The 12,721-nt window shown below is 39.8% G+C and overlaps 1 long non-coding RNA gene across 1 annotated transcript; it reads left to right on the top strand.

Annotated features, from left to right (window-relative positions):
• The first annotated feature begins 7,518 nt into the window (after nucleotides 1-7,518).
• LOC109705947 lies at nucleotides 7,519-8,861 on the top strand. Its single transcript, XR_002214987.1, has 3 exons — nucleotides 7,519-7,890; nucleotides 8,366-8,533; nucleotides 8,620-8,861. It is a non-coding gene; the product is annotated as an uncharacterized LOC109705947 (long non-coding RNA).
• Nucleotides 8,862-12,721: the final 3,860 nt, after the last annotated feature.

A 12,721-nucleotide genomic window follows, 5' to 3' on the forward strand; every position in this document is an offset into this window, starting at 1 on the left:
TGAACAAGTGTAGAATGCACTTATGAAACGTAGAGAACAATGACATTCTCTTTTACTCGCTTGATCACACGTAGAGAACTATGACATGCTTGTGCCTATGTTGATAGTGCCATAATAGTGAAAGATCCTAATGCCATATGTAAATTAGCATTACTCCTGTATGCTTACTAAACTAGTGGATTCTAGTTGTTGTTAATATTTGTTATACTGAAATGTCGATCAAAGGATCGAGAGCGAGAACATTGCAAATGAAAACATGAGAATTGAGACATGTGACAGTGAAATATGCTTGCTTGCCATCGTGCTCATTCGCACACGCTTGTGAGGGTCGCTCCCTACAAGCCGGCACTCCGGAGTTGGCCTTCGCGACAGTTGCTCGCCCGTGCGGGATTGGGTGCCGAAGTGGATTGCCGTGGGGAGTGTATACTACCACGGGGCCATTAGGCGCGGCGCAAGCTGGACTACCTTGGGTAGGTCCCTGTGAATGAAAGGAAAGTACTAAATGAAAAAGGACAGTAATGAATGTTTATTACTTAAAGTGTACAGTAGTCACTTTTATGTTCGTGCTTATACTCATGTCTATGTTCATGATTACAGAAGTTGCTATATCTCTTTTATGCAAATGGTTCATTACTGTAGAAAGCTATTACATGTTGATTACATGCTTATTACTTATTAGCATCATGCTTATAAATCATGCAATTATTGTTATTGCTTTCATTTAGTACATCTTGAGCCTAGTGGTGTAATTCGCCGAGGCTGGCGGCTTACCCACTGGGAACTATTGTTAATAGTTCTCACGCCCTTTTGGTGGTTGTTTTTACAGAGCCATCTACAGGAGAGGCTAGGGATCGTGGCAAGGGAGTCGCGCCTAGCTAGGGACTACTAGGAGCGTGCTAGTCGATCACCTTGCTACTCGGGCTACGGCCGAGGGTGATGTCCATATATATATAGAGAGACCACCATTGTATCTATTCTTTTTGTACACCCGTGATGTATATTTACTTTCGGGGTTGAGATTATAGTAGTGTTACTTCTCCTTTTTGCTGAGATCATGGTTTGTATACTCTTTGTATTTTGACTCGGATTGGATACTCGTTGTATATCGACTTGTACTTTGCTCTGATATCATGATAGGACTCTCTTGTTTTACTTCCTATCGACTTGCTTCTTGTAGACGCCTTATATACTGCAGGTGTATGGCGGGTCTGTGCACGTGCCGGATATGCTTCCGCTGGTACCCGGGCGTGACACCCGGGGAGAGACCGGTTCCCGAACGCGTGCGCCCGAGAGAGGCCCTCGGGGACCGGTCCCAAGTCGGGGAGATCGGTCCCTCCGCGCGAATTCTGCCCAGTAAGAGCAGTGTACAAGATTAAAAGTTGAGGGATTTTTATGCAAAATGGCATTAGTTAGGGGGGGGATTAGAGGGGCTGAGCCCTCTTCCTCTCTCACCCTCACTCACACTCTCCCTCTCTTTCTCTCTTGCTCTCTCTCTCTAGAAAGGAAAGGAGAAGAAAAAGAATAAGAATGAGAGGAAGGAAAAAAAGAAGAAGAACAAGAAGGAGAAGAAGAAGGAGATCAAGATGAAGGCCTTGGACACCTTTATCTCCCTCTCCTCTTCTCTTTGGTGTAGCACAAGAGGTAGGCTCTTGAACCCTAACTTCTAGAATTTGGGGTTTTGGGTTTTTATGCCTTGGAATGGGTCAAATGGACCCTAAGCATGCTTCTAAATAGATCAATCCCAAGGATCTAGGGTTTTATTGGATGGTTTGCTATGGGTGTAAACCTAGGGCTCCAAAATGGGGTTTTTGTGAAAGTATGAGATTGATCTCATTTGAAGCCTTGGAAACCTTGGAAACCCTATTGTTAGGTCACAAGACGTGGGGGCGAAGTCGGTTTTAGCATTTGGCGAGCCGGCGTGAAGTTCTCGGCAAAGTAGGGCCGGGTTAGCATTGACTTGGGCAAGGAAGGCTAAAGCCTTTTCGTGAAGTTCGCCGAGGAACGTTTCCAAGCCTCTACATCGATAAAAGGTGGGGGGTGCCATCCCGAAGCTTTCGAACTCCTTTCTATGTCTTATATTGCATTTAATCTCATCTCTTCATGTTGCATTGTAGGATTGCATAGTAGCTCCCTTCCTTATGCTTTCTAAATGATAACCTAGTGTACTTGGAACGCTTGGTGACTTAGATAGGTGAGGATTGGGTCGGAACGTGAATCCTATGATGCGAAAGAAAAGAGATATACCCGATGGGGGTGTTGATGACATAGAAAGTAGTGTTAATGGCAAAGAACAAACGAGTGGCATCCAAATGTTAAATGATGACGAGTGGCATTAATGTAGTGTAAATAACAATAGAGGTTTGAGAACCTAGGGATAGGTGGATCCCTTAGAAAATGCCTTGTGGACAAGAACTTAGTAAACCTAAGTAGCCTCACATGGAGAGGTTGTCGATGAGTCGATTGAGACATTGACCCTAGTAGTAGATCTTCCTCACTTGGAGAGGATTTGATTGGGTTGTGGACCATAGTGATAGTGTTTCCTCACTTGGAGAGGACTGGATTGGATTGTTGACCCTAGACGTAGGGCATCCTCACTTGGAGAGGATAGATCTAGCTCACAGTCTGCGTTTGGGATGGTATAGCCATCCAATCCCCATATGGAGGGGATTGTCGTCGAGTACTCCGGAGTGTCGCGCGACTAGGACCACTTGGAGGTCCGGACCACATGGAGGTCCGCAGACGGTCCCGGGCTTGGGTGCACTTGGAGCTCCCTCCCCACTTTGGGATTGAAGGGTGAGTTATAGGCGAGCCCCAGGGCCTCGCCACAGATTGGGTAAATGGAAAGGTAAAGGTTTATCAATGTCATTGAACATTACTATTCGAACATGGATCGAATTTGTTAGCATGGTAGCAAACCTTTATTATATGATGCATGCATTCATATTCATGATTATGGGCATAGTAGCATAGTTTTCCTACTATCGCATTTACAGTTTTCAGATACATATCTATCTATCTATCTGTTGTTACTTGTGCCCACTTGGACCTAGTGGGGAGATCGGCAGAGTGGACGGTCGAGCCCACTGGAAACTATGGAAGATAGTTCTCACCCCACTCTATTTCCAGTAGTAGGTACAAGGCTGCCGAGGGAGGACTGCGGCAAGGACATCGCGCCCGACCAGTGAGACCGTGGTAGTATAGTATTTTCCTTTTTGCATTAATACACCTATGTATTAAGAGAGAATCATTGTAGGTGAGGATTTGGAGAGCTATGTAGTTTGGATGAATTATGTAATCATTTAAAGAAAATGATGTAAATAAAAGGATGAACTATTGTAATAGTTAGTAAGTACTTTCTTTATTTCATATGTTTTATCTTGTAGATTACTTGCTCTTGTAGTTGCTGGCACTATTCGTGCCCCACCGAGTGTGTATGTTTAGAATTTAAATTCCTGGGGAATTCTTGTACACATTCTTGTTATGAGCCTTGGGCGGACAGGGGAGGTGCTGTCCGTTCGGCGGTCCGCTCGGCGCACCCGAATCGTGCCAAATTGGTAGTGGTTTCGAGGCGGGGCGTGACAGCTTCACACAAGCAGTGCACTCCGGAGTTGTCACACGAGCTGGGTAGCTCACGAGCGGGATAGCTCACCGGGTGGGATACCAGCGGGGTAGCTCCTCACCCATTGGACTAGGAAGTGAGTCGGGCGAAGGGCGGGGTAGCTCTTTACCTGTGAAATTTGAGCGGGGTAGCTCTTTACTTGTGAGATTGGAGAGGGGTAGCTCTTTACATTTGAGATATTAGCCGGGGCGAAGAGCGGGGTAGCTCTTCACCTACTAGACATGTATGTGGATACCTATGAGATTGAGATATGATTCGGGGTAGCTCTTCACCAATAGCATTCGAGGTATGAGTCGGGTGAGACGAGAGCGGGGTAGCTCTTTACCTACGAGATTTGAGATCTGAGTCGGGGCGTAACCTTCGGGTTTGCCTAGTGGATTGGGTAACGACCCTGTGAGAGAGGTGCATGTAGAGACATAATAGCATGTTAGGTGGATACATGGCTACGTGCATTTATTTCATTGTTCTTATGGCATAGTAGAGCATAGTTGCAGTTCATTTCTTTTATCTATCTATCTATCTGTTTATTTGTGCCAGCTTAGACCTAGTGGGAATATCGACGGAGTCGGCGGCCAAACCCACTGGGAACTATATTTATATAGTTCTCAACCCACTTTGTTGCAAGGTCGAGTGCGAGCGTTCCGGGGGAGGATCGCGGTAAGGGCATAGCGCCCTAGCTAGCTAGTAGAGTTTCCTATTTGTACTAGAGCACCCTCGTGTGCATGTTTATAGATGTTGTATTTTGGAGAGTTACATTGTACCTAGATGCATGTGAGAGGAAAATGTATTCATTTTGGTGAGATGGAAATGTAAATATAATGATGTAAATAGTTGGATAAATGGTTGTAATAGCTAGGTTATATCTCTCTTTTATTCACTTATATGTACTCGTGATTTTTGCTCTTACTTGTATAGCACTTGTGGTGCTTCTTGCATTGATCATGTATGTTGAATGAATTTTACCTGGGCAAATTCTTGTGCATGATCTTGTTGTTGAGCCTTGGGCGGACAGGGGAGGTGCTGTCCGTCCGGCGTCTGTTCGAAGCGCCCGAACCGGCCAAATTGGCGGGGCTCGGGGCGTGACAATACCCAGAGCTAATAACCACACCACCCTATGGTAATGGTTTGGTAGATTCAAAAATCTCACTGTAAGCAAAGAAAAGGAAATAGGTACCTAATGCTACGTTCTCGCTGTTGGCCAAGGCAACGGTGATCGAAACGAAATCTCGATTGATTTTCTACGAACGAGTACAGAAGAGAGTGTGACATAATCAGTAAAGAAGGAAAGATGTGTGTTCCTTCCTTGTAACCGAAGTAGGAGACTGGTTTGTAAACTGGTAGATGAATTTTGTCACACCCCCGCACCGCTAATTTGGTCGGTTCGGGCACGCCGACAGACCGCCGAACGGACAGAGCCTCCCCTGTCCGTCCAAGGCTCAACAAAATAAGTACATTGAATTTCACATAGGAAAAACAATACAATACAGTTTTGCGTGAGGGCATATCATAAGAGCGACAATGTAAACCTAACTATTACAATATTGAACATTCACATTTTTACATCCACTTCTTCACTTACAAACATAAATCTCTTTCCAAAATACAATTACATTTGCTTCCCAAATTACATTTACATTCTTGCTTATACATAGGGTGGCCTACACTTGGTGTCCCAGCTATCTAGGGCGCAACGCTCGCCTCGGTCCGGTGCTGCTCCGCAAATGGTGGCTCCGCAACAACAGGGGGTGAGCACTAAAAGAAGTTCCCAGTGGGTTCGACCGCCGACCTCGCCGACTTTCCCATTAGGTCCAATAAGGCATAGTAATACGAAAGGAGATAGCAATGCAATATATAAGTAACTGAACATGTAGCCTACCACTACTAACAATACAACATGCAACAATGTCTACTACTATGCCTTACAATAAGGAATGAATGCCATGGTCCAATATGTTCAACAGTGTCCCTCACACACTCTTGACTCAATTCATTCTTGACCCAATTGGGACTTCTCACAAAACCAGCCCAACTCACCCCACTCAGCCCCGTGGAGACTAGCTATCGCTCCATCACCCACTATAGGCTACTCACGGGGATATTATGATCGACCCGTCATCAACCTGTGATTTCACTTTGCTCACTCTCTACATAAGATGAAACAATGCAAATTAGCACAGGATACAATATGATCAATCAACCTGTCTCTTTTCTCTTTGACCCAATCATACCGGCTAACCCGAAGGTTGAGCCCCGACTCACAACCCAATCCCACAAATGAGGAGCACCGCTACGACCCATTGGGGACCGTCTGCTGGGTAGCTACGTTAACCTACCTGTGAAAACTCCGGAGATCATTGCTTGGGTGGAGAGACCACCGCCAAGCCGATAAACGTAATGTGAGCATGATCCAACCCTCTAAACTTGAGAATACCCTACCAACTAGTGGTAACAACAACAGAGGATCTACCAATTCCGAGCTAGCATGGTCCAGAGGATCTATTTCAATCCCTCGCATGCTCAATAACATCAAAGTACTAGATGCCACGCTACAAATGCATTGACCCAATCTTTTCCACATACACTCAAGAGTTTACCCAACTCATGTAGTGTGCATCAATGGGATATACAAACACCACACAATGTGAACACAAACAACTATACAATGCTTCATAATGATATGGTAACTCAATATCATGCCACAATGCAATGACCAAATTTCTTATTCATACTTGAGGCTTTCTCAATTCATGCCATAACCCTTTCGTGCACAACACATTATGCCCAATTCATGGTTCTATCACAAGGTTCACATTCAATATCACAATGACAACCAATGCATTATTTAATTCAATGTCCACAATATTTTCTATGTCCAATCCACTAGTTTGTTCTCTACTAGTTCAACATGTTGCTAGGGTTCGCATGTAACTAATTTCATGCATCCTAAATTCCAAGTCATCATCAGTTATTCATTTATACATCATAGGAGGCATGCAAATTTCTATCACAAAAGAATACTTGAACCCTATCATACATAATCAATATATATATATATATATATATATATATAGAGAGAGAGAGAGAGAGAGAGAGAGAGAGAGAGAGAGAGAGAGAGAGAGAGAGAGTGAGGCTACTAGTGCTATCGGAAGCACCGGAGCCTTCCGTGCTCCAGCGTTTCGATGTTGGCGACTTTCGAATCGTCGATCGCTCCGTTAAATTGATCTAGTATTTAAAGTATCTAAGAAAATAAATTTTATGATTTTACGATATCATTTGTGCCTAGTGAATTCGAATGGCTCAAAATCAACGGCTGAAAATAAAAATCTTACAAATCATAATTATGACATTAAAATTTAAATCAAGATATTGATCTTGTTTATATAGGCATACAAATTTTCCTATCACAAATTTTCCAACGTGATTTGGATATTTCTACACCGTTTAACACTTGCAAACGGCTCACTACGCCATTGAAAATTTGTTGCATTAATTGACCGCACTATTTGCTACTAGGCAGATGATATGCGAAAAATATAAAATTTATTTTCTTAGTACTTAGCCAAATACTCTAGATCAAGTTTAACGGAGCGATGCGACGATTCGAAAAGGCGGCAAACATCGAAAACAAGCTGGCAAGCAGGAAGGCTCCATGCTTCGATAGCATAGTAGCCTCACTCTATTATATATTATATATATATATATATATATATATATAATATATATCTATTATATATATATATAATATAGAGTGGGCAGGTGCTGGGCTTCTTTTAGAAGCATGCCAGCTGCTGTGCTTATAATTTTATAGCCATTGGATGTTTTCGAGATTCGTGAGAGGAAAAGGGCGAGATTTCACGGAGGCAGTTGTAGACGGAGCGAAACGGAGGCTTTTGGCCCCATTTCAACCCTTCCCTGTGAGTTCTCTTTCTCCACATCCCTCACCTATCCCTTTCTCATTCCTCTTCACCCACCCTGGTTGTCCTTTTCTCCTTCCTCTTCACCCACCTTGGTTGGCCCTTTCTCAGATCTGCTTCGTAGACGGCGGGGCCGAGGGCTCGGATCTGCCTCATACCCTCCCATTCCCTGTGAGTTCTCTTCTCCACATCCCTCGGCCGCCTTTCTCCTTATACCCGTGTCGACGACGATGGAGCCTACGGCGATCCGCGTCATCCCTTAGCTCTCGACCTGCTAGCTGTCGCACTACCCGCCAATCTTTCACCTAGGGCTCGGATCCTTCGCTATTCTCCGAGTTTTGGAGTCGATTTGAGCAGGTAATTTTCCAAACTGAAATTTTTTTATTTTCAATTAAAATAGACTGAGACTCTTCAACTATAGCCTATATTAAAATAGCTTCTAATCAATACCCCTAAACTTTTATACATATTTTTTAACTAGGTTCTTAGCTTTTGTTAAGTTAAAATAATTAGTTAAAAGTCGATAAATTGACTAAAATTATTCAAATCAGAGGAATCAAAAGTGAGGGGGTATCAATAAAAAAAAATGAATTTCAGGGAACCTAGTAGTTTAAGAATAGTTGCTTAATGAGAAACTAAATTACTTTATAGGCATTTATAGTTTTCAAGTAAGAACTACTTTAATAGAAGAAGAGAATGAAGATTTTTTCATAGTTTCATTGTCTATAGTTTATAATTTCTTTACTTAAAGTATTAAATATCTTATTTATTTTAAATCTTTAAGAAGAACCTTCGTGTTATCATCTATTGTGGTGTATATCATTTTGTGCAGGTTACTAATGGCATTTTCCACACACTCTCCTCAAAACAAAACAATTCGGTGCAACTGCAATGAGATAGCCCTCATAAGAGTTTCACAGAAGCCTCAAAGCAAAGGAAGAAAATTCTATGGCTGTCCAAACTATGGAAATGAGGATAATTATTGCGACTTTTTCATGTGGTATGATAAAAAATTATCAAAACTAGAAGAACTATCTGATGAAGGAACTTCTAACTTTTCAAAAGTGTGTGAAAATCTTGGTGTAGAGTCAAGAGTCTCCTCCCAAAGAAATTCACAAGAATGGATGCAACAACACATAAATTATGAGTTAGCCAAATCAGCTGAGCGTATACAGAACCTGAAAGTTAGGATTGAAGAAGCTGAAAGAAAGATTTACTACATCCTTTTCCTTATAGTGGTTTTACTTGTTAAAATAATTTTTATGTAGTTTCTAATCTAATAGTCAGTTGTGTTGAAGAAAAAATATTTTGTATTCTAATATGTAATAAAAGAGATGATGTTACTTCTTTAGTGATTTGATATTCTTGAGATTTTTGTTTGGTGCCATTTTTCTTTTCTTTGTAAATTTTAAAACCTTTTTTTGTAAATGAAAAGGATGATGTGAATATTACTTGGCATAAGAAACAGTCCCAGATTCACATAACCCAACGTCGGGACAATAAACACAATATGGAATTCGCTATTCTACAACAGATTGAGCCTTCAGTTATTTTGAGTTATACATAATGGAGATTGCAATATACTTTCTTCTGTTAGTGGACTTCAAATGCTCCCAGTATGAAAGTAAACATGTATAAGGTTTTTTTTTCTCTCCTCCACTGCATGAAAGTAAACATGTAAGGTTTTTTTTTTTTTTCTTTTCTTAGAAAGGAAAATAAATATACAAGTTATTAACTAATGGATAAGACAATGACAAATATTTATATTATGTCCTCCGGAATCAACATTAATGTATGGTTGTACTATCATGATCTTGCAGCTTCTGGACCTCTCATTTAAACACTTCACTTTCTAAATATCTCATATAACAAATCCATCCCTGACCAGGGAAAAAAAAAAATGAAAACATGTAATCATTTTCTATTAAAGACTTTTTCTTCCTGGCTTCAAATACTGGAATAAGGATTCCATTCAGCAGGAGAAAGTTCAGGGACTACTGTATTTGAGGAAATAACCCAACCACTGAATAGCTAAACAGGGCAGTGCAGGGACTATCCATATATTTTATAACTATAACTGCAAGGAAAAGAATAAAATACCATAATAGATGCTTACTTTGGTGTTGCCTGTGATGCTCCATTTGATGTGAATAATACAACGTCTTTAAAACATTCAACAAAGTCTACAAGAAAAAAAGCATTCAACAAAACATTCAAAAGCATTCAACAAAGTCTACAAAAAAAAAACATTCAACAAAACATTTAAGAAGAGTAGAATCCATTTAAGAAATTTAAGAAAAGTTACAATATAAAACATCCATAGTAAAGTCTTCTAGATTCAGATGAATATAAGTATAGAAATTATACATCTACATAAGATAAAGTATAGATGTTACACATTCACTCAAGACTACATGCTTTCCAATTGTATTTAACATAAATGCCTTCAAGCCTCTTCATAATAGTCCAGCATCACTTTGGTCATTTCCCTCAAAACTGTCGCTAGAGTCTCCTTTCTCAGATGGTGCCGTGCAATCTACCTGTAGAATAATACACTTATTAGCATTATATATACTAGATTTTGTATGAAAAAAATAAATATTTTTATCTCACCTCATGACAAGTTCTTCTATTATGTCCTTTTTTTCCACATTGCTTACAAGTTCTAGATTTTTTCACTTTCTTCTCAACTTGTGGTTTAAACCTTTGCGGCCTTCGTTTTCCTTTGCATTGTGATTGAGGAGGATCGCTAATAGCACAATCTGTTATAAGCAAGTTTAGTTCACTTGATCGTGAAATGGTAATTTCCTGAATGTTCTGCGTAGAGTTCTTGATTGATCCTTCATTGGTGCTTCTTGATGCTTGGTTAATTAATGTGAATTCCAAAATACCTTCTTGAATTTTTTTGCATGCTGCCTCATATGCTCCATCACTCTTTGAACCCTCTGAAATAAAATTTTGTGTCATCATAGTGAGTGAATCAAACCTTCGTGCCCTACGAAATGAGTCATCATCGCATGCTACCATTTTAGTGCTTGATGTGCCTTTTTTTGCATCCTTAGTCCATCTTTTCATCACATAATAAGGAGGAATATTGTGTATCCCAGCATAGTTCATCGCCCTCAATGCATGTGAGCATAAAATACCATAGAAGTCAAAATATTTACATGTACATAACACTTTCCCTTCTGCTTTAATAATAGAAACGATATATTCACTTATTCTCTGGTTTGGATTAGAAGGATTTAAAAACTTACTAATTTTATATAATGAATCCTTCTCTAATTCAGTCACTGCATAACCTGTTGCGGCCTTTAGTTGTGCTTTAAATTTTGAAAACATTGTTCTTGTGTATATGTCACGTGCTTCTTTCTCAATTGGATCATGTGACCATAAAGTAACATCTCCATCTTTTGTCATAAAATCCTCAAAATCCTCTTTCTCACATTGACTAGTGGTCATTTTCTCAAACTGAGTAACAAACTTATATATTGATGAATGCGAATCTAACCATATCTTCAAAACATCATTCATACTTTCGCTACGCTGTGATGTAGACATATTTGCAAAAAAAGTATCTCGAAAATATGCGGGTACCCATTGATGGCGAATGTTCTATAGCAATTGAAGATATTTATTATCATGCAGTTGATACTTATTAAGCATGACTATCCACCAAGTTTGAAAATCATCAACTGTCAAACTTTCATTTATGCAGTTTTTTAGTTCATCTTCAAACCCAACTTTTGAGCTATATAGCACTCCAAGATGTTCCTTTGCCTTTCTCATTATATGCCATTGGCAACATCTATGGATGGTATTTGGAAAGACTTGCTCAATGGCCTTCTTCATAGCGGGATCTTGATCGGTGATAATAGCTTTTGGATATTGGCCATACATTGCTTTTATCCACGTCTCAAATAACCAACAAAAAGTGTTGGCCGTCTCGTTTCTAATGAGGGCACACCCAAAGAAAACAGATTGTAAATGATGGTTTACCCCTATAAACGGAGCGAATGGCATGCTGTACTTATTTGTCATGTACGTTGTATCAAAAGTAATTACATCACCGAAGTATTGGTATGACATTCTTGATCTCCCATCAACCCAAAATATATTTCGTGCTCTTTGTTCTTCGTCAACATCAATTGCATAAAAGAACAATGGATCTTTCATTTGTAGCTCACGAAAGTAATTAAGAGCACTTGCTACATCTATTCCAACAAGCCTCTTATTTTTCTCAACTGCCTCATTACTTAAATCTTTACGAGTGAATTTGATATTGCATCTTCCTCCTTCCCTAGTTTCTAAAAAGGCCATTACCTGGGAAGGTGTGATATTTTGCGCACTTAACATATGAATTAATTCCTTTTGTTCCTTTGTGATGGTGCGGTGTGATCGAGAAAAAGAGCTTTTGAAGGGCTAGCAATCAACTCGTGATTGTGTTCCTTTGTAAAAGTCGTCACTGTCCACTTTGTTGTATTAACTAGTCTCACTCTCATATGTGCCTTACAACCCGTTCGCCTTAAGGATATTTCTTTTTTACTTGTATTATCATTTTGTAAATTTTCATGATCTCCTTTTTCCTGAGTTGTAAGTTTAGAATTATATTGACCTTCTTTCGAACAGGTGTACGTTACCGAGGTGATCATATTGTCTTGCTTCTTTGCTCTGTAATGGGTCGACTTTCGTATGCTAAATCCTATTTTGAAGGCATATTTTTGTAAAAATTTTTAGCCTCTTCTAAACTACTAAACTCTTGTCCAAGATATGGCTCACTATCTTTCTCTTCAGTCTCATACACTTGTTCACCAGGTATATTTTCTTCTAATTCTTCAATTTCCACTATATTGAATTCATCAATGCTAGCATCAACATTAGGTAAAGAAGCCAAGGAAGAAGTTGAACCAATTACAGAGCAATCTTCCATTTTGTATAGTACCTCTGAAAGCATGATAATTTGTTTCTTACAGAGCATAAGCTAACAAAAGAAACCTTCATACATTCAATTGAAAATATACAATAAAGTACAGACAATGAACCTACAAAAAAATTCTTTCTTGAAAACTATTAATATCTATAAAGTAATTTAGTTTCTCATTAAGCAAGCTATTCTTAAACTGCTAGCTCCCTGAAATTCATTTTTTTTTATTGATACCCCCTCACTTTTGGTTCCTCTGATTTGAAT

Source organism: Ananas comosus, unplaced genomic scaffold (assembly GCF_001540865.1).
Source record: "Ananas comosus cultivar F153 unplaced genomic scaffold, ASM154086v1, whole genome shotgun sequence".
NCBI classification, from domain to species: Eukaryota; Viridiplantae; Streptophyta; class Magnoliopsida; order Poales; family Bromeliaceae; genus Ananas; species Ananas comosus.